At 38.2% G+C, this 20,431-nt stretch overlaps 1 long non-coding RNA gene across 1 annotated transcript; it reads left to right on the forward strand.

Moving 5' to 3' along the window:
• The first annotated feature begins 755 nt into the window (after positions 1-755).
• On the forward strand, positions 756-14,442 carry LOC131110429 (uncharacterized). The gene is made up of 3 exons (XR_009120887.1): positions 756-841; positions 4,057-4,237; positions 14,311-14,442. It is a non-coding gene; the product is annotated as an uncharacterized LOC131110429 (long non-coding RNA).
• The last annotated feature ends 5,989 nt before the right edge of the window (positions 14,443-20,431 follow it).

The raw sequence follows: 20,431 nt of genomic DNA on the forward strand, positions 1-20,431 counted from the left end.
AGGAAACCGGAATACCCGGAGAAAACCCACACATGCAAACTCCACACAGAGATGGCCGAGGGTCGAATTGAATCCTGGTCTCCTAGCTGTGAGGTCTAACCACTCAACCACCGTGCAGCCCCCAATTGAGCATCTTAAAAGTTATATTTAATAAAAGTTCCCTGCATGGTTTTGAAGCGTGTTCAACAAAATGTACAGAGGATTAATTGTGACACCAGGCGCTGATTTGGAGGAGGTTGGCTTAAAATGTCTTGTACTTTATCCTAAATGTGTTGGAGGACGTTATTGCTGTGGTTTTAGCGGGTCACTCTTATATATTAATAATGAATACATTAGAAAGTACTAGGCAATATAACACCATAGATTAAAAGCTGGTACTGTGAATTGAAAGCTTTCTATTGGTTGAAGGAATTCATTAAAAATGAAAAATATCCTATACAGCTGGTTCTCAATCCCTGACCATTCCCAACGGAATAGGTCTAGTCAGGGAGGAAGCTGCGGAATCCAAGCGTTTCATCCAAGAGTAAAAGTATGCAGATTTACATTATACACAGCCTGAGATTTATGGAGTATTTTATTAGAATACACTTACTACACTGCCCAATCTCTTTAAGTGCTTTGCATTACCTTTGAAATATTCGATTATAAATGTGCAGGTTGAAATTTGTGTCGCTGTGGACATTTTTAAGCGTAATTAACCCGTTTCTTGCCACTCATTGATTGTTTTTCTGCTGTTCCTGTGCCTTGTCTTGTAGCACCCATATTTGCTGATCCTGGTTTCACAGCCGGTTCACATCTGATTGAATAAGAACGGATCCCAAATGCAAAGTTAATGTCACAGGTAAATGACTAATATTCCCTTTTCCCGTGCATCCATCGTCATATGATTGTTTTATGCTAGGCAAGGAAGAAAAAGAAACAAAAAAAAAATAAATAAATGCTGCGGATAATATGCCGACTGTGCATATTTTGCCTTGTTGGCATCCCAGCCAGCTGCATCAATCATACTCATATGCTAATGGATGTTGCAGGCATGGACCCACCTCACTTTGCAACCCTCATTCATATGTCCCTGTCCAACATGTCCCTCCCTTAGCGAGCTTAGTAAAGGTGATTTGGGACATAAATTAGTTCAAAGCACTTTGGTCTTACTGAAGTCTTTCTTCTCATCCTGGCAAGACTAATCCCTAACAATGGCCCAGCTATTAGCCTGGAAAACTGCCACTGAACATCACATTCACCGGTCCTCAGAATCCAGGTGTGTTTAAACTTGTCCCACTTAGTAGTAGTAGTCCAGTACTCCAAGGTAAAATGGCTGCAGGTGTGCAGAGAGAGCCCCTCCCATGAGGATGAGAGGTGCACTGCCATCAAAAAGAGATAGGCGGCAGCAGAGGAGCACAAACAGAACCAATGACACAACCATTCCTTTGTTTTCTATGCCACTTATCCTTACTAGGGGACGTCAAGACATGGTAAGATTCTCATCCCGAACTAGTACTACAACCATCAGACGGCATTTATGTGGAAAGGGTTTTAAGAGCAAAAAACATCTTTAATGGGGTTGCGTTATTTAGTGCTGAAAAATTAATGAAATTCTGCACATTACACCAAAGTACCTGCTCATTTTAGTTTAGTTTAGTTTACGCTTTTCTTCATCAACACCAGTCTCATTCCAGTGAATGGAGAAATAGGAGGAAGTGATGTTTTCCTACATGGACGTTGGAATTGACCATACATAGGATACATTTCTGTTGTTTGTTTTTTTTTTATACAAAAAAATTATCTGACACATTTGTGGGTTAAATAAAAGGCAAATAAAGTAAAAATACAAAAAAGAGTTTTTATTTTCGAAAAGTATATATAATGCCAGCTGCACGGTGGTCGAGTGGTTAGCACGCAGACCTCACAGCTAGAGACCCGAGTTAAATCCCACCCTTGGCCATCTCTGTGTTGAGTTTGCATGTCCGGGTACTCCGGTTTCCACCCACATTCCAAAAACATGCTAGGTTAATTAGCGACTCCAAATTGTCCATAGGTATGAATGTGAGTGTGAATGGTTGTTTGTCTATATGTGCCCTGTGATTGGCTGGCCACCAGTCCAGGGTGTACCCCGCCTCTCACCCGAAGACAGCTGGGATAGGTTCCAGCACCCCCGCGACCCTCGTGAGGATAAGGGTAGAGAATGAATGAATGAATGAGTTCTCACCCTATTTTGTGTGGAAGTGGTAACTTTTTGGCTTCTTATTTTGTCTTTCCCCACCCTCGGCCATCTCTGTATGGAGTTTGCATGTTCTCCCCGTGCATGCGTGGGTTTTCTCCGGGTACTCCGGTTTCCTCCCACATTCCAAAAACATGCTAGGTTAATTAGCGACTCCAAATTGTCCATAGACATGAATGTGAGTGTGAATGGTTGTTTGTCTATATGTGCCCTGTGATTGGCTGGCCACCAGTCCAGGGTGTACTATGCCTCTCGCCCGAAGACAGCTGGGATAGGTTCCAGCACCCCCGCGACCCTCATGAGGATAAGAGTAGAAAATTAATGAATTAATGAGTTCTCCTCCTATTTTGTGTGGAAGTGGTAACTTTTTGGCTTCTTATTTTGTCTTTCCCCACCCTCGGCTATCTCTGTGTGGAGTTTGCATGTTCTCCCCGTGCATGCGTGGGTTTTCTCCGGGTACTCCGGTTTCCTCCCACATTCCAAAAACATGCTAGGTTAATTAGCGACTCCAAATTGTCCATAGGTATGAATGTGAGTGTGAATGGTTGTTGGTGTTTCCAGCTGGTACGGGATCATGTCTACCAAGATTGAACGGAATGCTCGTTGTGTTGCAGTTACAGATTCGTTTGTTTTGATGAATGTTTCCACAATGCACAACCAGTCCAATTCATGGCAGCAACTGAAAAAGAAACAAAAAACAATGACATTGTTATATAAAAAAACAGAGCAAAATGACATTACATGTACTTTTACATGTACCTCTTTACTTTATTTGCCTTTTATTTAACCTATAAATGTGTCAATTCATTTTGCCTGACCCTGTATAATGCCCACTCGTTGTGTTGATGGACTTTGTTGGACCACTTGATGAGATGAAGTAAGATTGTTCACATTTCCTTACACTACCTACATCTGTATTGTTCGACAAAACGTACAATTTCCGCCTACCTGGCTCTCCACTGTGCACTAACTTTGTTTTTTTGTGCTAGCATCACTGTTTATTTACATCAGCAAATGCATCAATTAATGGTAATGGTTTTATTTCATTTGAACATGCATCAGATTACAATTGAATGCATCACATAATCAGTTCACAGTTCCACATGTCCAAAAGGAGTAGGAAGAAGCAAAGCTTATTAAATCCTACCCCTACATCTGGTACTTTTACAATCAGTAACTGTTACATTTGTCCACTTCCTGCTTTCCGAATATGGTTTAAAGGTTTTTTTTCTTAATTTTTTTTTTTATTTTTAAATATTTTTGTCCCATCCAATGGCATAATGGGTACCATAGTAAGTGTCAATATAGTGATATATATAGATATATACATTTGTTCACTTCCTGCTTTCCATAATACAGTTTAAGGTTGTTTTTTTTTGTTTTTGTTTTTGTTTTTTTAAATGTTTTAATTTTTTGTCCCGTACTGAAGTACGAGGTGATATGAGCATCCAATGACATAATGGGTACCATAGTAAGTGTCAATATAGTGATATATAGCATAGAAGTGTTTAAAATGTACTTCTTCCCTGTGATCATATTTCTCCTCTCTTGTAGAGAAGTATTGGATGACATTTTTAACTAATTGGTTATTTTTAGTATTATGCATTATTTTAGCTGTTTGAAGATGAACTATATCAGCAAGTTGAAGTATTTGTGATTTTAGAAATAAGGAGTTAATAAGGTGTTAAGATACAGAGACCAAGACCATCACAATGCAGGCAATTCAGAGACCATGGCCGACATGGGAAGTCCACAGGTTGTTGGGAACCCGTGACATGGCCTTCAGAACAGGTGACGAGACTGATCTGTTTTTTTTTTTTTTTTTTTTCTGAGAACAGCAAGGTCCAAGCTGTCTTGTGGCACATCACATCACCTCAGTCTCCTGCCATCAGGGGGGGTGGAGGCTGAGGGGCATGCGAGTGAGGACCAACAGACTGAGAGACAGGTTTGTCCATCAGGCTGTCAGGATGGAAAACTCTCTCCCAACCATCACTTCCTCACCCTTTGTGGACTCTGGAGGTAAGTCTGCACTTTTCAAATTGGCACATATAATTAATAGTTCTTGTATTTGTGCTACAAAGAACCTTATGAACAGAAAAAGAGGATGCAGTAAGCCCCCTTTCACTGTGATTAACCCCTCGTTTATTGAGCGGCAGTGACTCAGGAGGTCAAGCGGGTTTGCGGTTCGGTCTTCCTCAACCCAGTCTTTGTAGTGTCCTCGGGCAAGACATACTTCCAGGGGTTACCCACACCGGTGTATGAATTCTTGTCGGTGGTTGGAGTGGCCGCAGGCTCGAATTGGCAGCCCTGTTTCCATCAGTCCACCCCAGGGCAGCTGGGGCTAGCGGTGTGTGACTGAGGAGTGAATGAATAATGGGTTCACTTCACTGTGAAGCCCTTTGGGTACCTAGAAAAGTAAAATAAAATCCAATACGTTATTTTTTTTGCTAATTGGTTCCAGTCGTATGATTCTATATTTAGAAATAAAATATTATCTTAGCGGGCAGCACGGCAGTCGAGTGGTTAGCGCGCAGACCTCACAGCTAGGAGACCAGGGTTCAATTCTACCCTCGGCCATCCCGTGCATGCGTGGGTTTTCTCCGGGTACTCCGGTTTCCTCCCACATTCCAAAAACATGCTAGGTTAATTAGCGACTCCAAATTGTCCATAGGTATGAATGTGAGTGTGAATGGTTGTTTGTCTATATGTGCCCTGTGATTGGCTGGCCACCAGTCCAGGGTATACCCCGCCTCTTGGCCGAGGACAGCTGGGATAGGCTCCAGCACCCCCCGCGACCCTCGTGAGGATAAGCGGTAGAAAATGAATGAATGAATGAGTTCTCCTCCTATTTTGTGTGGAAGTGGTAACTTTTTGGCTTCTTATTTTGTCTTTTCCCCACCCTCGGCCATCTCTGTGTGGAGTTTGCATGTTCTCCCCGTGCATGCGTGGGTTTTCTCCGAGTACTCCGGTTTCCTCCCACATTCCAAAAACATGCTAGGTTAATTAGCGACTCCAAATTGTGCATAGGTATGAATGTGAGTGTGAATGGTTGTTTGTTTATATGTGCCCTGTGATTGGCTGGCCACCAGTCCAGGGTGTACCCCGCCTCTTGGCCGAGGACAGCTGGGATAGGCTCCAGCACCCCCCGCAACCCTCGTGAGGAAAAAGCGGTAGAAAATGAATGAATGAATGAATATTATCTTAGTTAGGGATAGAAAACCATTTATGGACTGGTGGCCAGCCAATCACAGGGCACATATAGACAAACAACCATTCACACTCACATTCATACCTATGGACAATTTGGAGTCGCTAATTAACCTAGCATGTTTTTGGAATGTGGGAGGAAACCGGAGTACCCGGAAAAAACCCACGCATGCACGGGGAGAACATGCAAACTCCACACAGAGATGGCCGAGGGTGGGGAAAGACAAAATAAGAAGCCAAAAAGTTACCACTTCCACACAAAATAGGAGGAGAACTCATTCATTCATTTTCTACCGCTTATCCTCATGAGGGTCGCGGGAGTGCTGGAGCCTATCCCAGCTGATGTTGGACGAGAGGCGGGGTAGACCCTAGACTGGACTACAGCCAATCACAGGGCACATATCGACACAGTGTGATTTGTGCCACTCTGTTTTTTTTTTCCAAATTATTAAAAAAAAAAAACAGCCACGGGCTGCAAATGGCCCCCCGGGCCCGCACTTCGGACACCCCTGCTCTACTGAGATGTTTGTGTGTAGGAGGCTATCTGTGTTTAACTATGGTGGATGTGTCAGAGGCCTCTCTGCTTTCTCCTATCAAGACGCTACACTGATCTTCACTCAAAGACTGTAATTTCCGCCAAATGCTCCAAGCGCTATCAGCACGGGCACCAAGCCAAGGATTCAAGATGCCAAAACCGGGTGCCTGCCAAGGTCAAGTGTATTTGGCTGGACTTCAGCTCAGTGGATGAGATGTTGGAAGGTGGGGGGTGAGGAGAAGGACTGGTAGGAATCCGCTTAGTAGGAGCCCTGAAAGGAAACAATATACTGTGAATTTGAAAAAAGGAGCAACGTCGGAACCTAATAGTTTGTTTACTTGTGGTTCAAATATTGCTTTTTTAAAATTAGAGTGGGGGTAGAGTCTTCAGTTATATGGGTCTTCTCCGGTGGAACCATTCTCTTGATTGAATCCAGGTGGGAAATTGTTGTCATGAATTTTCAACATGACTAATTATTCATCATGCTTCTTGTTGGGCCGGTTACTTTCCATCTATCTTTATTGGAGCATAGCGGTGCCGGGGGCCATTTATAAAACAGCACACCTGAGTGTTCAGGGGGGATCAGGTGTAATATAGTTCTCTTCACAAGCAGCAGAGCCTTAAGTCTTTGTCATAATTGACCGTTGAAGCATAGTATCCCTGTATTTTTGCCTTGGCAATGTTCCGGTCAAACTGTATGTTCTCCTCGTACCTGTGTGGGTGTTCTCCGGGTACTCCGGTTTCCTCCCACATTCCCAAAACACGCATTTTAGGTTAATTGGCGACTCAAATTAGATGAAAATATGAGCTGGAAACCTTATATTACAAATATACAACATGAGGTGGCCAGAAATATTTCAATATTTTGTTCTCAATCAGAAATCACTCCACACTCTTTATTGCTCTCTGGTTCTACCATATCTTACTTATTGTGTGGAAATATGGGCTAATAACTATAAAAGCAATCTTCACTTGCTAAATGTACTGCAAAAAAGGCCAGTAAGGATAATTCATAATGCCGCCTACAGAGAACATACTAACTCCTTATTTCTAAAATGACAAATACTTACTTACTGATATAGTTCATCTTCAAACAGCTAAAATAATGCATAAGGCTAAAAATAACCAATTAGCTAAAAAAAATTAGCTAAAAAATTAAAATTAAAATTAAAATTAAAATTAAAATTAAAATTAAAATTAAAATTAAAATTAAAATTAAAATTAAAATTAAAATTAAAATTAAAATTAAAATTAAAATTAAAATTAAAAAACATACTATATAAGGAAAGCAGGAAGTGAACAAATGTAAGTTACTGATTGTAAAAAAAATAAAATTTAAAATAAAAAAATGTATACTATATTAGGAAAGCAGGAAGTGAACAAATGTAACAGTTACTGATTGTAAAAGTACCAGATGGAGGGGTAGGATTTAATAAGCTTTGCTTCTTCCTACTCCTTTTGGACATGTGGAACTGTGAACTGATTATGTGATGCATTCAATTGTAATCTGATGCATGTTCAAATGAAATTAAACCATTACCATTACCAAATTGTCCATAGGTATGAATGCGAGTGTGACGCTAATGAGGATAGGCAACATAGAAAATGGATGTATAATTATTTCCTATATATAAGCCATGAGAATTTACAAACATGGCATTAATGTGCCTTGCTGACTGTATTCTTCTCAAAAGCAGCATATTCAGTAATACAAGCATTTTTCCTTCTGACTTTATATCACCAGAAAGAAGCCGACAAAAAAGAAAACACTCTCAGTGACTGATGCACGATCGTGCCCACTGCCCTGTTAAAAATACTGTGTATTTTATCAAACAAGTTTAATATTGCAAGGTTTATACTGCAACACATTGAGAGGGGAGTAATATTGTATGCCAGCCATAAATGCAGAATGCTACCAAATGTTGTGGTCGATCGATGCAGGTCTGCACAGCGTGTTACTGAACAAGTTTACCAAGTAACTTTAGATATAAACCAAAATAGAGACGAGCTGAAGAAAACCTAATAAAGTGGAGGCATTGTGACAAACGCCGTTTCCCAATTGCATCGTGTGAAGCACCGCTGAGCTTCTCCTCTATCGTCTAAGTCGCTGTGTGCGACTGGCCAATCACAAAGCACGCAGAGTGAATACAAAATGAAACATTTCTTTAAACACAAATACTAATATTGACGAAATGTACTCGTTTTATACAGCAAAAAATGCATCATCCGCAACGGATACTCCGGCTCATCCTTGTATAATATCCTGCAGACAATATCCTGCAGAAATGTCAGTCCAGCAGCTATAATAAATACACGATACATGAATGAGGTTTTACCCAAGCTTAACCCAACACATACTGACAGTTTGACCCAGATCATAAACAAAATGGGATTACACAATCAGATCTGATCTCCCAGATCAAATTCATTTCAATTGCACTGCCAATCTGACATCTGAAATCCATTCAGGTTATTTGATTGAACAACTCAGACCTGGAGATTAATCAAATAATATTGAAAAACAGATTTGACTATTTGAAATGAACTGAATCATGTCTTGTTCTTTTGCTTTTGTCCAAATTGTATTTTTTTTTTTATTTTATTTTTATTTCCAAATGCCCCTTACTGTAGATTTTAGGTTCCAGGCTCTCAGGAGGGTTTAATTCACACCCTGAGTTTAGCCATTTGATAAAGCTGCCATGTCACTCCCAAGTATAAGTCGCACAAGGCCAAAAATGAATAATTAGGTAGGAAAAACATACATAAGTCGCTCCTGAGTATAAGTCACAGAAGGCCAAAAATGCATAATTATGTAGAAAAAACATACATAAGTCACTCCCGAGTAGAAGTCGCACAAGGCCAAAAATGCATAATTAGGTAGAAAAAAAACATACATAAGTCGCTCCTGAGTATAAGTCGCACAAGGCCAAAAATGTATAACTAGGTAGAAAAAACATACATAAGTCGCACTGCAGTATAGTAAGTCGCAAAAGGCCAAAAATGCATAATTAGGTAGAAAAAAAACATACATAAGTCGCACTGGAGTATAAGTCGCACAAGGCCAAAAATGCATAATTAGGTAAAAAAAAAAAAAACATACATAAGTCGCTCCTGAGTATAAGTCGCACAAGGCCAAAAATGCATAATTATGTAGAAAAAACATACATCAGTCACTCCCGAGTATAAGTCGCACAAGGCCAAAAATGCATAATTATGTAGAAAAAAACATACATAAGTCGCTCCTGAGTATAAGTTGCACAAGGCCAAAAATGCATAATTATGGAGAAAAAAACATACATAAGTCGCACTGGAGTATAAGTCACACAAGGCCAAAAATCAAGTGTGATATGCCTTTTAGCTAAACACATGCTAGGAAGTACAGTACATTCCGACTAAACTCATCCGATGTTTGCTGATGAAAACATTTTGAGAAACCTCATCATTCCTTCCGAACCTTTAGCCTTTCAACCTACAATCGTCTGCGACTGCTGAAAATACCATCTTGTATTTTATGCATACTGTCAAAAGGGATTAAGGCAAAGTACATTGCTTGTGGGTTTAACATAGCTCTCTGAAAATGTGATATGATCCATGAATTACCTATTTTTCCCGCACCCCATCCCCCCACAGCATAGCCATGGAGCAGCACTGCCTCCAGGTCCAGGTTTCCCTCCCAGAGGTTTAGTGCTTAAATCAAGTGTGATATGCCTTTTAGCTAAACACATGCTAGGAAGGAGTAAACATGGACTTTTTTTCTTGTACCAAGTGTCACACTGTGTTACTTCCCTGCATTTTTAAAATAAATATAGATGTTTGCTGTTTGATATTTCCATATGTACACAGGACATACGTAGAATGGTGTGTTCAAATGACCAAAGCCAAACTAACACAACACAGTGAACCAAAAACGTTAAATATGCATTAAAATAGGCAAGCTATGTAAAAGCTTCTCTAAAAAGATATGTTTTTAATCATTTTTTAAAAACAGTCGAAAAAAGGTACAAAAAAACATACATAAGTCACATAAGGCCAAAAATGCATAATTAGGTAGAAAAAAAACATACATAAGTCGCACTGCAGTATAAGTCGCACAAGGCCAAAAATGCATAATTAGGTCGAAAAAAACATACATAAGTCGCTTCTGAGTATAAGTCGCACGAGGCCAAAAATGCATAATTATGTAGAAAAAAACATACATAAGTCGCACTGGAGTATAAGTCGCACAAGGCCAAAAATGCATAATTAAGTAGAAAAAAAACATACATAAGTCGCACTGCAGTATAAGTCGCACAAGGACGAAAATGCATAGTTATGTAGAAAAAAACATACATAAGTCGCACTGGAGTATAAGTCGCACAAGGCCAAAAATGCATAATTAGGTAGAAAAAAACATACATAAGTCGCACTGCAGTATAAGTCGCACAAGGCCAAAAATGCATACTTATGTAGAAAAAAACATACATAAGTCACACTGCAGTATAAGTCGCACAGGGCCAAAAATGCATAATTAGGTAGAAAAAAACATACATAAGTCGCTTCTGAGTATAAGTCGCACGAGGCCAAAAATGCATAATTAGGTATAAAAAAACATACATAAGTTGCTTCTGAGTATAAGTCGCACGAGGCCAAAAATGCATAATTAGGTAGAAAAAAAAAACATAAGTCGCACTGCAGTATAAGTCGCACAAGGCCAAAAATGCATAATTATGTAGAAAAAAACCTACATAAGTCGCACTGCAGTATAAGTCGCACAAGGCCAAAAATGCATAATTATGTAGAAAAAAACATACATAAGTCGCACTGCAGTATAAGTCGCACAAGGCCAAAAATGCATATTTATGTAGAAAAAAACATACATAAGTTGCACTGCAGTATAAGTCGCACAAGGCCAAAAATGCATAATTAGGTCGAAAAAAACATAAATAAGTCGCTCCCGAGTATAAGTTGCACAAGGCCAAAAATGCATAATTAGGTAGAAAAAAAACATACATAAGTCGCACTGCAGTATAAGTCGCACAAGACCAAAAATGCATAAATAAGTAGAAAAAAACATACATAAGTCGCACTGCAGCATAAGTTGCACAAGGCCAAAAATGCATATTTAGGTAGAAAAAAAACATACATAAGTCGCACTGCAGTATAAGTCGCACAAGGCCAAAAATGCATAATTAGGTTGAAAAAAAACATACATAAGTCGCTCCTGAGTATAAGTTGCACAAGGCCAAAAATGCAAATTCAGTATTACGTTTGCAGTAGGCAAATTTTATTAAGTTTATGGGAAATTTATTACATTTGTGGGATTATTACATTCAAAGCAGCAGATTTGTATTACGTTTGTGGTTTATTACGTTTGCGGGTATAACACCCATAACCATCCAGACACATCCACTTCGTTGTGGTTGGTCACACTCAAGTGCTCACGAGGACTTCTGGATAGCTGCCGAAACAAGACCGTCACAATACAACCATTCCTAAATGTTTTCCAATATGCCGCTTAGGCCGTACAGGAAGTTGTGTACGTGTGTTGTTTTCGTTGCCTCCTCAGCTGTAATTCTGTTTGCCAGCCCTTTCAGTTCTAATCCCATCCGCAATAAACTATTTAAAAAGCCCTGAAACCTGATGTCACCAGTGTGCTCTGCTCCTATTGCCCTCCACCACATCCTCCCCTAGTGGTCCACCTTTTCAAACAAACACTCCAACCGCAACCAAAATAACAACATCCACTCGAAAAAACCTCTTGACTGAAACTTTTGAAATTTTAAAAATTTCACGAGCAGCGCTTCATTTGACGGCGGCATATCGCTGTGCTCGCCCCCGCAAAGCCAGCTTAATGTGCACTTAGTATGCAGGACAGGCCCTCATTAAAATGCAAAGTGTGTTTTGGGAAAGAATATAACGACAGCGCCGAGTGCAGTAAACACGGAACCGTGATTTGCTCTGACGAGGATTTAGCAAAATGTAGTTTGAGGGGGAGCACTCGCGAAAGAACACAACATGAAATGAAGCAGAAGACAAGGCAACAGGATGGGGATGGCGTCTAAATTATGCAACCTTCAACAGAGAGACATTGTTTGTGTTTTACCCATAGACAAGCCCCTCCCCATTCTCACAGACACACAAAGTGACTTTAGTGTTTCACTTATTCATGCAGTGTGAACCTCCCTCCGCTAATCCTGCAGTGTTAAATATGCAGCAGAACGCTGTGTCAAATGCTCTTGTCCTCAGACTGCACCTAAATGTGACGCTGATAGGAAGGGAGTGAGACGTTTACAGAACACAATACATTTGCTGTGGTGATTTATTTAAACACGCGATGCCACTGAGATCTCGCCAGTGTCATACAGTAACCCGGTATCAATACGACTACTTTTGAATGACACTTATAACGCGGTAATGGTAATGGTTTTATTTCATTTGAACATGCATCAGATTACAATTGAATGCATCACATAATCAGTTCACAGTTCCACATGTCCAAAAGGAATAGGAAGAAGCAAAGCTTATTAAATCCTACCCCTCCATCTGGTACTTTTACAATCAGTAACTGTTACATTTGTTCACTTCCTGCTTTCCTAATATCGTATAAGTTTTTTTTTAAATTTTAATTTTAATCTGTTCACAGTTCCACATGTCCAAAAGGAGTAGGAAGAAGCAAAGCTTATTAAATCCTACCCCTCCATCTGGTACTTTTACAATCAGTAACTGTTACATTTGTTCACTTCCTGCTTTCCTAATATAGTATAAGTTTTTTTTTTATTTTATTTTTTTACAATCAGTAACTGTTACATTTGTTCACTTCCTGCTTTCCTAATATAGTTAAAGTTTTTTTTATTTTAATTAAAAAAAATTTTACAATCAGTAACCGTTACATTTGTTCACTTCCTGCTTTCCTTATATAGTATGTTTTTTTAATTTTAATTTTAATCAGTTCACAGTTCCACATGTCCAAAAGGAGTAGGAAGAAGCAAAGCTTTTTAAATCCTACCCCTCCATCTGGTACTTTTACAATCAGTAACTGTTACATTTGTTCACTTCCTGCTTTCCTAATATAGTAGAAGTTTTTTTAATTTTAATTTTATTTTTTTTTACAATCAGTAACTGTTACATTTGTTCACTTCCTGCTTTCCTTATATAGTATATATTCATAATTTTAATAATTTTTAAATAATTTTCATAATTTTTAAATAATTTTCATAATTTTTAAATAATTTTCATAATTTTTAAATAATTTTAATAATTTTAATAATTTTAATAATTTTAATAATTTTAATAATTTTAATAATTTTAATAATTTTTAAATAATTTTCATATTTTTTAAATAAGTTAAATACTTTTAATAATTTTAATAATTTTAATAATTGTAATAATTTTAATAATTTTAATACTTTTAATACTTTTAATAATTTTAATAATTTTAATAATTTTAATAATTTTAATAATTTTAATAATTTTAATAATTTTAATAATTTTAATAATTTTCATTATCCACACCGTCTATTTGTATTTGCTTGTGCGTGTCCTTTCTGCCGTTACCAAACAGCATGATTTTAGTTTTATTTAGGTTCAAGGACAATCTATTATCATCAAACCATCTTTTTAGTGTGACTATTTCTTCTCTGACGTTTCTACTGATTTTGTCTTTCATGTTAACACTGAAAGTATAACTCAACTAATAAAGACAAAATATTTGGTATTCCTGGTCACATACTGTACATTTGAAGACAGTTTTAAATATAGTCATTTATTGTTATGTTTTCAAATGTCAAAGAATGTGTGTTTCATGTGTCTGCTCATGCAAAATAAGTCATGCATATTTAAACAGGATGCAAATGCCTCCATGATGAACAGGGCTTTTAGCATGAAATTTAATTACAAGTTTAGTGCGCTTTTGCAAATGAGTTCACTTTTTCTTTTTATCCCTTTGTTCACTTTCACTTTGCTTGTCCCCAGGAAGCCATTATGAGGACCATGCAATGAATTCAAAACATCTATGTCACACCGAACAATATGCTCATATTTTAAATAACAAAATGGCTATTGTTTGCAGCTAGAAAGAAATTGAGATTGAGCAATATCTTTTAGCGCTTTTCCATTTTTTTTTTTTATTGAATGGATGTTTGAGGATTCGTCAGGGCAAGGTGTCAAGTTAACTGGTTCTCCTTAACCACCACCACTTTTTCGATTTTATTTTAAGGGGTCGGTGAGCCCTGAACGCTGGACAGTTCCATGCCATAGTACACTACTGCTTATTACCAGAACTCAGAATAAAGGGCAGTTACAGCCTTCAAAGTTCTCTTTCTATTTATACTTACCTTCACCTTTATCTCCTCTATCTTTTTTCAACTCCCAGGGACAAACTTGAATGTGAGTGTGAAAGAAAGTCTCAAAGAAAGGAAACAGGTGAGGACAGGAATAACAGTCCTGTCTTAGGAGAAAGGGGGCTACGTAAGCATGGAGTTAAAAAAACACGCCAGGACCTGACCTTCGTCAAGAAGCTCACCATGACATAAAGTTCCTTAGCAACCAACCGTTCAGCAGCATCCGGATCCGGTCCGTGAGTTGAGTGTCTCTCCGTATTTTCCGGACTATAAGTCGCACTTTTTATATAGGTTGGCTGTTCCTGTGACTTATACTCCAGAGCGACTTATCAATGAAAAAAAGTGTTTATGTTACATAAACACTGGACAACTTTTCTGTTTATGTTTATTTTTTGTGTAGCTGAATAAGCATTGTGTTAGCATATCTTACACCTATTCAGCCTGTTCTCTATTCTTTTATTGTTACAACTTGCCTTCCAAGAGGACGTAATGTCTGTTTTGGTCAAGTAGTTTGGAAAATGAATTACCACAAAAAATGTCACTTATACTCCAGTGCGACTTATGTATGTTTTTTTTCTACCTAATTATGCATTTTTGGCCTTGTGCGACTCACACTCCAGTGCGACTTATGTATGTTTTTTTTAACCTAATTATGGATTTTTGGTCTTGTGCGACTTGTACTCCAGTGCGACTTATGTATGTTTTTTTCTACTTAATTATGCATTTTTGGCCTTGTGTGACTTATACTCCAGTGCGACTTATGTATGTTTTTTTCTCCATAATTATGCATTTTTGGCCTTGTGCGACTTATACTCCAGTGCGACTTATGTATGTTTTTTTTCTACATAATTATGCATTTTTGGCCTTGTGCGACTTATACTCCAGTGTGACTTATGTATGTTTTTTTCTACATAATTATGTATTTTTGGTCGTGTGCGACTTGTACTCCAGTGCGACTTATGTATGTTTTTTTCTCCATAATTATGCATTTTTGGCCTTGTGCGACTTATGCTCCAGTGCGACTTATGTATGTTTTTTTCTACTTAATTATGCATTTTTGGCCTTGTGCGACTTATACTCCAGTGCGACTTATGTATGTTTTTTTTCTACTTAATTATGCATTTTTGGCCTTGTGCGACTTATACTCCGGAGTGACTTATAGCCAAGAAAATACAGTAATGTTCTTCAATTTGCATATCTTTTTGACTGATAAAATGCAAAGAATTATTATTGAAAACCTATGATAGAGTAAAGCCGTAATACTATATAAAGGATTGTAAAGTGCTAATGCTTAATGGCAAATCATTGCCATGTTTTGGAATAGCGCTGTCTATAGTGTCTCAAGTGTTAATTCATCCAATAGAAATGAAACTCCATTTTTAGAGTTAATGGAAAGCCTAATGTTCAACTAAATACATCTCCCTACTTTTCAACAGACGTAAGTAATAGGCAAGGGGGCATGAATGGTTTTATTCTGTTATGTATGACCCTGCTTTGACTCCTCTGCAATAAAGTAAAAAAATTAGATCCAGAATGAATATGCTATGACAAACGATATCTTTTTATTCACCTAATTAGATTGGACAGTCGTTCCTGTTTGACATTTAACTCCCATCGTTAGACAAAAATGTATAATATCTGACACGGGCTGGAAATATTGCTGCCGCTCTACATGACTGGTGTGTTGGCAAAAAGAGAGAAGGCACAAAAACAAATCACGTCAGGATTGGAAAGAGAAGTAAAATTCATTCTGTCAACAAATAATAATAATAATAATAATAAATTCCATTTATAACGCATTTTACATCAAATGAATGATATCAAAGTTACAGTAGAATAATAAAAGTTAACAGCAAGTATCACAATAACACAACAAGAATATCCAAAATAAGTTGAGCGGTGGAGGCGGAAATGACCAAAGCCAAACTAACACAACCAAAAACCAAAAACGTTAAATATGCATTAAAATAGGCAAGGTATATAAAAGCTTTTCTAAAAAGATATGTTTTAATCATTTTTTAAAACAGTATAATTTCTGTAGTCAAACAAACAAACAAACTAACTAACTAACTAACTAACAAACATAAAATACATATAACTTTAATTTGAAAAACAATGAAAAACAGAATACCGTATTTTCAGGACTTCTAAGTCACTCCTGAATATAAGTCGCACAAGGCCAAAAATACATAATTTGGTAGAAAAAAACTTACATAAGTCACACCGGAGTATAAGTCGCACAAGGCCAAAAATGCATAATTAGGTAGAAAAAAACATACATAAGTCGCACTACAGTATAAGTCGCACAAGGCCAAAAATGCATATTTAGGTAGAAAAAAACATACATATGTCACACTGGAGTATAATTCGCACAATGCCAAAAATGCATAATTAGGTAGAAAAAAACATACATAAGTCGCACTGGAGTATAAGTCGCACAAGGCCAAAAATGCATAATTATGTAGAAAAAACATACATAAGTCGCACTGGAGTATAAGTCGCACAAGGCCAAAAATGCATAATTAGGTAGAAAAAAAACACATACTTATGTATACAAATACATAAGTCGCACTGGAGTATAAGTCGCACAATGCCAAAAATGCATAATTATGTAGAAAAAAACATACATAAGTCGCACTGCAGTATAAGTCGCACAAGGCCAAAAATGCATTATTATGTAGAAAAAAACATATATAAGTCGCACTGGAGTATAAGTCGCACAAGGCCAAAAATGCATAATTAGGTAGAAAAAAAACATACGTAAGTCGCACTGGAGTATAAGTCACATTTTTTGCGGGTAATTTATTTTAGAAACTACTTGACCAAAACAGACATTACGTCCTCTTGGAAGGCAAGTTCTAACAATAAAATACCGTATTTTCTGGACTATAAGTCGCACAAGGCCAAAAATGCATAATTAGGTAGAAAAAAATGTGCATTTTTTGTGGGTAATTTATTTTACAAACTACTTGACCAAAACAGACATTAGGCAAGATGACGGGGACATTTGTGTTCTGTCTTTGTCAATTGTCTTTGTAAGCTAACGTCTACCGTTTAAATATTGAATTGTTAAGAAGTAGGACATATTGGTGTGAAAGTCCAGAGTGCCCTCTTGTGGCTGTCAGTGAAATTATATATATTTTCATTTATAAGTCGCTCTGGAGTATAAGTGGCAGGAACAGCCAACCTAGTCCGGAAAATACGGTAATTTCATTACTTTCAAACAAACTGCCAGGACAGGATGTCCTAGGAAAACAGGACATTTGGTTACCGTACGTCAACAGCCACACTGGAAAACAGGTCAATCTGACAAGAGTGATAAACAGTGTGCTTGACAGTGATTACACCAGAGCCTGCACGAGGGCAATAATGAGCATCTCCGAGACGGATGGCTGGATTGATTGGTTTGCCACTGGATCCCACTGTGCACGTCTCTTATGAAGGCTAATAATACCAAAATCAATATATGCTGCGAGGCTCTCAAGGTAATCAAACAATGTTTGAGGAAACAGTGATAAGTTGAGCGTAAGCGTAGCGGAATCCGATGCGGATGATCTTTTCGTATTGCCTTTCTTAGCGCGTTAAGATTAGCGTTCACGTGGCAACACTCGGCACCACGGTGGTCTAATTGCCTGTCACATGAAAAGCTTTGTCTTTTGTCACCCCGGCTCGATGGGAGATCGACACCGACGACGGAAAGAAGTATGTGTGAGAAGACAAATGAGCAGGAATACCTTTTTGTCCTTTGAAGGATGCATCGCTGTTACTCCCGGTTGCCAGGCATTGCATTGAGAAAACCGCATTTATGAACATATGGAAAATATTTCATAACACACATATAACCTGGCAGATGCAGGCTGTCAAACACTGCCCACAGTGCTGCCGAGTGTCGGCTTTACACCATGTGGACCCTAGCTGGAAGACATCATTAAGTTTTAATCCATTTCTGTATCCTATTTCTATAATGGGGAATTGATTTTTCTTCCCGAGGAGAAATTATTGAATTTCAAATCATTTTACCCGCCTGTTTGTCTTTGTTTGTTTTTTTTCAGTGTGTTTCCTCACATTTGTTATGATGCTGTATCCTTTTATTCCAAACACATATTATGGATGCATCTTTGTAACAATATACATGCCTATATGAAATTGTATGAGTTTTTGGGATAAATAATGCTAGGAGTCCATTGGGCGGGTGCCAGTTGGTGCCAGTTCACGCCAGAGATTATGCGATTGTGGCGCCAAATTAAATGTTCGCTCAGCATGTTGCCATGTCGCCGTTATTCGGCGCCACAGCGAGCCACTACACGCCAATCACATCGTCTTTGGCACCAACTGACGCCACGTTTACATGAGGAGTTTTTCTCTTTCCCAATGATCTCTCTGAAAACAATTGTTTACATGGAAAGGAATATTCCAATCTCTTGTCTACATGCGCCGCTATAATCCAACAGAATAGTCAATGGGGCATGCCCAGTAAAATGTAAACATCAACATCACGTGATACCGACTTCCTCGAGATTTTCTTTCACTTGTTGGAATAACTCTGTATTGCCAGTTTTTTTTTTTTTTTTCGTTCGTCCAGTCTGGAAATAGTTTGGAAATCCTAGTTTGGATCAAAAAGAAACGTTCCGCAGCATTCCAGTGCCGATTGCTCGCCTCCATTTTTAAAACCGAAGAACATCTCGAGCTGCGTGTTACGTCATATCTGAGCATGCGCTGAAAGAACGCACCCGGGATAAATTAAAAAATTTAAATTAAAACTTCATTCTAGCTAATGCACACAAAAGCAGCTTGCCAACCGACAAACAACAAAAGAAGAAAAACACAACGAAGAAGAACGCACACTGACAACTTTCCGTTTTAACGAATACAAGATACCTCAATCGGATTGGGGAAAGGAATATTCCACCCCCGTGAATCCGATTATATATTCATTCGGATTGGCACTTTTCTTTCGGAATGAGGTGTATACAAATTCTTTCCGTTTGAGCAAATAAACCAAATGCAATTGGACTATTTGGGTCCATGTATACGTGGCTAATGGCGCAACTTGGCCCGTGCCATTACATTCCAGTGGATTCCAATAGGTGGATTGTTTGTGACATTTGGTTCCACTTGGTGGACATTTGCATCAAACAATCGCCACGACAAAGATTTTAAACATTTTGAAATATTCTTGCCGGCTGCCACCATTACGGGCCACCACGAGCCAGTTGGGAGGCAGTTTGAGCCACTAGGCACCTTATTGGTGACACTAGGCGCCACAGCAAATTGCATTGACGTGAACTGGCACCAACTGGCGCCGGCCCAGATATTATATTATATAGATATTATTATTATTACCATTCATTCGAATAGCTCAGTGCATCTCATAGAAAAAAAACACACTCACGTAGCACAATCAGAGTTGTGAAACCCACTCTTTCTTTCGATTGTCGTCATTGTCCAGAATTACAACCAAAAATATTATACTTATTTTTTTATCGGTGACTGCTTTTCCAATCGCAACTCGGTCCAAAGAACCTGGAAGAAAGGCTAAAGAGAAACAGTAGCCTTTAAGGGGGAATAATGGGAATGTTTGGAATGAGGGAAATTGAATGTTTAAATTGGTTGAAAAATTTAGAACTTGTAAAAATTCCCCATTTATTTTCAATGGGAATTTGTTGTGGAATTAAGGAATTTGTATGGATTTTTGGAACATGTCAATTAGCTGGACATTGTTCCCTAAATGAGCTGTATATTTTGATAACTGTTTGATCCGGATCATTTAAATGGGCGAAGATACAGATGCAGATAGTTTGGATACCCTTTTGTTTGAGGATATTTTCGTTGCAGGCTCGGCTTTCTGTAAGTGCACGGTATTGATCATTTACCGTACGGACATTGAAATGTATCACTGCCAAAATCAATCATGATAGAGTTAAGAAGGCTTCCAATGTCTTTTCAGACAGTTTTGAATGTCTCTGCAGGCTGCAGCCTCCATTGTCTTCATTGACAAAGACGACTGAGAGGCCCCAACCCAAATACATTATATTATAATCGACTTTGGATTCATATGGTGCCATTATATCAAATTCACACTGAGTACATTGTCTTTCTCCGGGGGAAGGTGGAGCCGTGCAAAGCCTTGTTCTATTAGATATCATTAGGATT

Source organism: Doryrhamphus excisus, chromosome 23, assembly GCF_030265055.1.
Source record: "Doryrhamphus excisus isolate RoL2022-K1 chromosome 23, RoL_Dexc_1.0, whole genome shotgun sequence".
Lineage (NCBI taxonomy): Eukaryota > Metazoa > Chordata > Actinopteri > Syngnathiformes > Syngnathidae > Doryrhamphus > Doryrhamphus excisus.